Raw genomic sequence first — 8,285 nt, forward strand, 5'->3', positions numbered from 1 at the left:
ACTGAGCCACCCAGGTGCCCCAATAATCAATTTTAAACTTAGGTGACCAAACAGTCCTCCTCAACTCTAGAAGAATCACAGAATTGGAGATCTGGAATTAATATATACTTTAAAGATATGTCATCTAGGAGCCCAGTTTATCATGCATGCAAAAACAAATCCAGAACAGTTAAGTAACTTGTTCAAGGTCAAATAATGAATGTACTGCATTGGCATCCACTAAGATCTCTCTGCTGGTCCTCTCTACTAATTCAGTAGAGAGGCTGGGAACATTTAAATAATCTCTGTGGGTAAAGCTCAGGTCCCTTAGGAAATCTGTCACACTTTAAGTTTAGAGTCCAGGGACACTTGTATACTTAAAGGCTATTTTAGAGGACTTTGGACACCTATCAAGGAAAAGCTCTGGTTAAAACTAATGATGATTCAGAGTGAGTAGCTTTTCCTAGGAGTTTACCAGAGTAAAAAGGCTATGAAGCCATAGTTTAACTCTTTTGGAAAAAGAGGATCCTGGCATTTAAGATATCTTGCAAAGTTTGTATTCTTTGTTCTCCAAAATACTTTAAAGGAACATATTCAGTAATAAATCTCCCTGGAAGACAAATGCATTAGAAAATATATTGTTTGAAATGCCCTCATATTTAGGCTGAAATATGATATAAACTCGAATATATGTGTTAACATTTTAAATGTATTTATCGTTGTATTACATATATTTAACAAAGACCCTTTAATCATGACTTGGTGATTCTAAAAATAACCAGTTTACCAATAACAATTGTAGGCTTCAAGCCCCTTGAAATCAATGACCATATCTTTTTCATTCTTACAGTCTAATTTCTTGGAACAGTTTTTGGGACAGAGGTGATATATAATATATTATGTGTATAATATATATAACAATGATATTTGTTGATAAAAGTAGTAATTTTTCTCAAATTACAAGCTGCCAGGACAAGGATACAATAGTCCTAAGTACTGGTCTGCCACTTGGCTAAAAAGATGGAATTGTTAATGAAGGTCTATTTTTTTTTCCTTTGAGGATTTCTTTCAATGTACTTCCTAAGTGCAACTACTTGTATTTGATAGTACCTACATTTCTCTTTTTTAAAATCTTATTTATTTATAAAGATTTAGTTTATTTATTTGAGAGAGAGTGAGCAAGAGAGAGCACAAGCCAGGGGGAGAGACAAAGGGAGAGGGAGAAGCAGACTCCCTGCTGAGCAGGGAGCCTGACTCAGAGCTCGACCCCAGGACTTTGGGATCATAAACCTGAGCTGAAGGCAGACACTTAACCAACTGAACCACCCAGGTACCCCAGAACCTACATTTCTATAGACCCTGTTATTGGCAGTAATTTGGATCAAATTACTTAGGACTTAGTGTCTCACTAGTGTCTTACTGAGGACACTTACTAGGACTAGTGTCTTAATAAGGACACTGGAAAAGCTTAGCAAAATATAAAAAATATCAGCTTGAATGTGTTAGATAGAAATTATTGTCCATGACCTGAGGGTTGATGGAGGCCCAGTGAATCCACTTATATATTCCACAGAAGGTTGCTGAGAGTATGAACTGGAATGGGGGATAGTGATTAATTAGAGTTCAAGATATGCAAAGGGGGAAGGAGGATGACTGGGTTGAAGCCCCCTTGCTTTGGATAAGGAATCCAAGTGGTTATATCCTAGAAATAAAGGGGAGACAACTCCATTTCAAATCATCTCACCCCTGAGATTGGATTAGAATAATTTCTTTAAGCTAATGCCCTGAAGCCCTTGGCAGAAGCAAACTGGAAGTTTCTCTGGAGTAAAGTAATAACATTTTGGCCTCAAATCCTTTGTACCATTTTATAAAAACTATGTCTAGTAAACAATGAAAAATAATCAGTCACACAAAGAAACAAACAAAAAAACACAACAGAAACAACAATAAAAATTGAACAAAAGGGATTTAGATAGTGAAATTATCAGACACAGATTTTAAAATAACAATGCTTTCTATGTATAAGTAAATAAAACATAAGAATAAAAATTTAGACAGATAACTAGAAACCTGAAAAAAAGAATCAGATGAAAATTTTAGAACCAAAAAATTCACTAGCTGAAGATAAGAACTCAGTGCTGGGTATAACAGCATATTAGACACAGATAAAGATAGAATTTGTGAACTAGAAGATAGTTGAGAAGAAACTATGCAGAATGAGGCATAAGAAAAAGGATGGAAAATACACAACACAGGGAAAGCACATAGAAGATATAGTTATAAAGCTTAATATGCATGTAGTTGGAATTCTGGAAGGAAAGGAAAAATAGTATTGGGCAGAAATAATATTTGAATTAATGAATCACCAGCAGGATACAGTTGGCATGTAGATACATCATGGAAAAAAATGCTAAAATCCAAAGATGAGAAAAATCTGAAGAAGAACTAGGGAAAATAAGCTTATCTTTAAAGAAACAATAGATTTAGAATGGACTTTTTAATAGAATAGTCTGAAGCCGGAAAATGATGGCACAAAAACTTTACAAAACTGAAAGCAAATGTAAAAAGATCAACAATTTTAGCATGAGATGTTAACATATTCTGCTACTGATAAAGTAGACAGACAAAATATTCAGTGAGAACATAGGTTTGAACAATTAGCAAAGTCGATTATAAAGACATATTGACTACTTTTCTATAGTCCTTTACATATGAATATAAATTTATCAGTTTATATTATTTCTGTTTTGGCTCATGAAGCTGGAAGGGGCAGCTGAGGATCTGGAGCCTTCAGGGTGGTTAGAACCTATCTTTAAGTTACAGATTTATTTACCACTGGGTAGCTTTACCTCTGTGTTAAGTTCTTACTATGTACCAGGCCCTGCACACAGCACAGGGATAAAAGTTGTAGTTATAACTACAGAGAAGCAAATCGGAAAATATAATGTGGCATTATGAGTGCAATGATAAAGCTTTACATAAAGAGCAGTGGGAACCAAGTCCTAATTCAGCCATAGGAGATAATGTCTGAGCAAAGTTTGCAGAAAGAAAAGAATATGGAGGAGAAGTGGCAATGTGGGGGTGGGGAGTGGAACTACACCTAGCAAAGCCTCAGCTATGTGAGAGCATAACTGTTCAAGTCAGAGAACTGTCAGTTATTTAGAATGTCTGGAGTGTAAAAGGTTGCTCGAGTTAGGGGTTATCTGGTTGCAAGAAACAGAAATTTGCGCCAGCTGGCTAAAGTAAAGGAGGAATGAATATAAAAATAGGCAGGGATTTTGTGAGACAAAACTGGAAAGCAAAGCCAACATTACAAGAACCCTCCTTCCCCCTTTCTCTCTCTCAAGTTCCAGTCTCTAATCTGAGCTTTTCTTTGTGTGTCTGCTTCATTTCCTCTGCAGATGGGCTCCTCTGCTAACTTGTGTGCTTGCATGCTACTATGGCAGTCCCAAATAGCGGCCCCTGCTCTCCACTTCTGGCCTCCACCCAGTTTGCCCAACTTTCCTGCTAAGCAATCCACATTTATTACTTAACTCCATTTCCCAGTGCCAGTTCCAAATTCCCAGGAGCTGTACAACCTGACTAGTCCAGTTTCAACATGCATGTAGATCAGGGGTCAGCAAACTTATGGCCTTGAGGGGTGGGAGGGGAGTTGGCAAATCTGGCCTGCCTTCTGCTTTTGTAAATAAAGTTTTAATGAAACACAGCCACACACATTTATTTACGTGTTGTCTTTGGCTGTTTTGACGTCACAAGAAAGAGTTGAGTAGTTGCAACAGAGAACCTATGGACCACAAAGCTGAAAATATTTACTATCTAGACCTTTGCAGAAGAAAATTGTTGACCCCTGGGTTGGATAGTTGGATGTGGAGACATAAGGCTGTATAGAGGCTCAGGGGAAGACAGTGCTGGGAATCAAAGCTTTGAGAAGTGGATAAACCCTTACCCCACTTTGCATAAAAAGGATAATGTGGGGAAAAGGCAGCTGAGGAAGTATTTTGAGAAAGGAAATATTTGAAGACTCTAACACAGGAAAGAAAATAATCAGTCTCAAGTATGTGCTAAATTTTTCACACAAAGGGTGGAAGAGTGCAAGACAGTTACTCCTTAATCTGGAGAAGTTCATTAAGTTGCTAAATTTAGAAGAAAGTGTCACCATAACTACCTTTAAATAACTCACTTGTGGCAAATTTCGCAGACACCCCATAGTTAGCTCTTGCTGAGAGGAACTGGCTGAGGCACAACGTTCATGGTATGTAGAAAGATTTTTAAATGTATGTCTGAAAGGTTCAGTATCTACTTTTCAAAAGAGGAAGAAAAGAGAGGCAGGGCACCTGGGTGGCTCAGTGGGTTAAGCCTCTGCCTTCGGCTCAGGTCATGATCCCAGAGTCCTGGGATCAAGCCCTGCATCGGGCTCTCTGCTCAGCAGGGAGCCTGCTTCCTCCTCTCTCTCTCTCTGCCTGCCTCTCTCCCTACTTGTGATCTGTCTGACAAATAAATAAATAAAATCTTTTAAATAAATAAATAAATGCCTCTACTCCTTGCATTTATTAAAAAAAAGAAAAGAAAAGAAAAGAGAGGCATTGAGAGAATGAGACAGACAGTTGGAAAGACAAAGGAAGACAAAGACTTGGGGAGTAAGAGGAGACGAAATCTAGAATTTACAATTTTGGTAACCTAAGCTAAGATTGTTCTGAGGAAAATTCCAAGGAAAGACTTTTCAGTTGAGTAGAAAAACAATTAGAGTTTTTGAAGCTCTAGAGATCATTCTAGTGCTTGTTATATTCAAAGTGTAATCCGAGCACGCTCAGCAGCTTTGGCATCACCAGGAGTTTATTAGAAATGCAGAATCCCAGGCCTTAACCCAGACTCACTAAATAAGAATCGGCATTTTTACAACTCCCCATGGGTGATTCATATACACATTAAAGTATAAGGAGCACTTAATTAGAATGGCAGTTTTCATATTATTCAAAGTAGACTACAGGGTTTTGTTTTCTTTGAAACCTTACATGGAATCCAACTCTATAAAACAGATCAGAGTGGACCTGCTATGGTTGAAAATGGACTGATACTGAAAGGCTGGGAAAGCCCAGGCATTTTCATCCAGTGTTCCTACAGGAACACAATCTGAAAACCACTGATCTGGGGCACCTGGGTGGCTCAGTGAGTTAAAGCCTCTGCCTTCGGCTTGAGTCATGATCCCAGTGTCCTGGGATGAGTCCCGCATTGGGTTCTCCGCTCACCAGGGAGCCTGCTTACCACCCCCCACCCCCCACCCCCGTCTCTCTGCCTACTTGTGATCTCTGTCTGTCAAATAAATAAATAAAATCTTTAAAAAAAGAAAAGAAAAGGAAAACCACTGATCTAATGGATCTAGAGGAACTACTATCAGAATCTTTAGGGCCAAGTTCTGTCAAATTCTCAGGCACTCACACTCTCTCTCTCTTTTTAAATATTTATTTATATTTTTGAGAGAGAGAGAGAGAGATTATTCGGGCTTGGGGGAGAGGGGCAGAATGAGGGGTGGGGGGGCCAGAAGGTAAAAGAGAATCTTGAGAATCTCAGGCAGACTCCTCACTGAGTACAGAGTTCTTGCCAGGTTCCATCCCATGACTCTGAGATCATAGCCTGAGCTGGAGCCAAGAGTCAGAAGCTTAAGCCTACTGAACCACCCAGCTGCCCCTCCCAGGCTCTCTTACTTCTTACCTCACTGAGAACTTCTACAATGAATACCTCATAGTGATAGGGTATGTACCTTGAGAGAGTTGAATTTTTTTTTTAAGATTTTACTTATTTATTAGAGAAAGAGAACACAAGCAGAGGAAGAAGCAGGCTCCCCACTGAGCAAGGAGCCCCATTGCAGGACTCATCCCAGGACCCTGGGATCATGACCTAAGCCAAAGGAAGACACCCAAGCAACTGAGCCACCCAAGAGTCCCAAGAGTTGAAATTTTTAAAGAACTAGAAATCACCAGTCTAGCTTCCTCTCTCAAAGATGGGGAAACAAGGCTTAGAATGTGACCAATGAAACTCAATTAAAACACAGGCACATTTAAAACTATACTAATCAATCACAGAAGAGGCTGCTGTAGATTTAATATTGCCCCCCCCATGTGGTCTTGAGAGGGGAGATGGAATGGGATGAGTGCCTTCATGAGAGAGGTCCCACAGAACTCCCGTGCCCCTTCCATCATGGGAGGTTAAAGTGAGAAGATGACCGGCCATGAACTAGGAATTGGGTTCTTACCAGACACCAAATGGTGGGACTTCCCAGGCTCTAGAATTGTGAGAAGTAGATGTATGTTGTTTATAAGCCACCCAGTCTTTGGTATTATGTTATAGGAGCCCAAATAGACTAAGACAGAGGGAAACCTAAAGCTTCAATGATTCTTAGGGACAAAAAGGGCTGAAATTCTATATCCCTTCCCTGGCCCCCTCCCTCCTTAGCAGTCAAGTAGAGAGACAATTTGTATAGTTCTTAAAAGCTATAGGCTTAGACTCAGGTTAGAATCCTGGCTCTGCTACTTACTAGCCTGGGCAAAATATTTCAACATTTTCTGAACCTCTTTGGGTCTGAAATGAAGATAGCAATTCCAGCCTCAGAGGGGTGCTATGAGGCCAATGTATGTGAAGCAGTGGAGCACATGACCTGCTGAAGAATAAGTGCTCAGTAAATGCCCGTCGCCCTTGTTACTTTTAAATGAACAACTAGAAAGTCAACCTACTGCAATGTTAGGAATTACCCAAAAGGATTGCGTAAGAGACGCTAGAGAGGTCGGTTTCCTTTTCTACTGCTAGAAGAATAAAACAAATTATGTCTATAGCAATTGGCTATCTAGTAAATAGAGTTTCTTCAAAATGAAATAGACAGTTGTGAAACTGACTTTTGACCAATGAGGTAATTGTTTAGGGAAGGCAGTATTAAAGAGATTCCAAATTATATTGTAGCAAATACAAATTTTTGTTCCCCAGTAGTGTTGCATTTAGAGTTAGGCATTTTTGGTAACTATGGCCAATTGCTTCACTCCGTCTCTTTGATTGTGCAAGCCCCAAACCTTGAAGTCACCTTTGGCTCCTCTCTTTCTCTTTAAAATATCTAGAATCTCACCCCATCTCCCTACCTCTATCTTCACCATCCTGCTCAAAGCCACAGTCCTCTCTCAGCTGAATGACTTTAATACTTCCTAATTCTCAGCTTCTCCTCTTGTGCCTAAGTAAGTATTTCCTTACCATAGCAGCCGGAGTGATCCTCTTAAAATCTGTGAGTTCACATAACGCCTCATCTCATAACTACTCCGTGGCTTCCTCATTTCATTCAGAATAATGCCAAAGCCCTTATTATAGCCCACCACGTTTTACATGCTCTAACCCTACCACCGCCACCATTGGCCTCCCTGCTCTTTCTTGATGGTGTCAGGCACACCCAGCCCTTTGACCTTTGCTTTCTGCCTGGAATGTTCTTCTTCCTGATACTTGCTTAGCTAACTCTCTCACTTCCTTTAAGTCTGCACTTAAATTTTACTTTCACAATGAGGCTTGCCTTGGCCTCCTTTGTTAATACTGCAAATTATCCCCAACCAAGTCCCAAGACTCCTAATCCCCTTTCCCTATTGTACCTTTTCTTTCCCATAGTAATCATCATCTTCCCACACACTGGATAGTTTATTTATTATGTTTTCGTTAAGTCTGGCTCCCTGACTAAAATGTAAGCTTCCCAGGGACAAGCCTTTCTTCTGTCCTCTGATACAGTCTAATTATCTTGAACACTGCTTGGCATACAGTGGACAATTAAAAAAATATTTGTTGAATTAACTTATTAGTTTTGTGGTTAGTTTGTGTGTGTTTGTTGCACTGTCTTATTCAGACAAAGATTAAACAAATGGATAATAATTTAACAAAGCCAATTGTTACATCGTGGGGATTTTCTATTTTCTTTTGACTTCTGTGTGTTTTCACTTTCTTCTTCATTCCATGTTGAAACCCCCAAATGTCCTGAATATGACTCTAATTTAAGCTGATGTGCACATTTTCTCACCTAAGAATTAGTGCTGCCCGTGTTGCCCTTCCCACTCCCCTTCTAGAACTCAGCCATACCCAATCCGTTCATAGAGTACAACTTCTTTGTCTAAATAGCCATTATTTCTGGGACTGCCTGGTCTTACATATTGGCTAAGAGGCAGTCATTTTCAAGCCAATAGTTCAGGTTAGGACTAACGCAGTAAAGAAGAGAGAGAATAGTAGGGGTGCACAGAGGAAAATTTGAAAGTTGGATCATCTAGGGGAAAATGATGAATCTTTGTTAC

General features: G+C 39.5%; 1 protein-coding gene across 1 annotated transcript in view; it reads right to left on the bottom strand.

The window, feature by feature from the left end:
* The window catches only part of FOXN2 (forkhead box N2), a 77,234-nt gene extending 69,937 nt beyond the window's left edge, over nt 1-7,297 (bottom strand). The window contains exon 1 of the mRNA XM_045979554.1: nt 7,213-7,297. The gene's annotated coding sequence lies outside the window, so the exon portion shown is untranslated. The remainder of the gene's footprint in view (nt 1-7,212) is intronic.
* Between the last annotated feature and the right edge of the window lie 988 nt (nt 7,298-8,285).

This window comes from Meles meles, chromosome 15 (genome assembly GCF_922984935.1).
Source record: "Meles meles chromosome 15, mMelMel3.1 paternal haplotype, whole genome shotgun sequence".
Taxonomy (NCBI): domain Eukaryota; kingdom Metazoa; phylum Chordata; class Mammalia; order Carnivora; family Mustelidae; genus Meles; species Meles meles.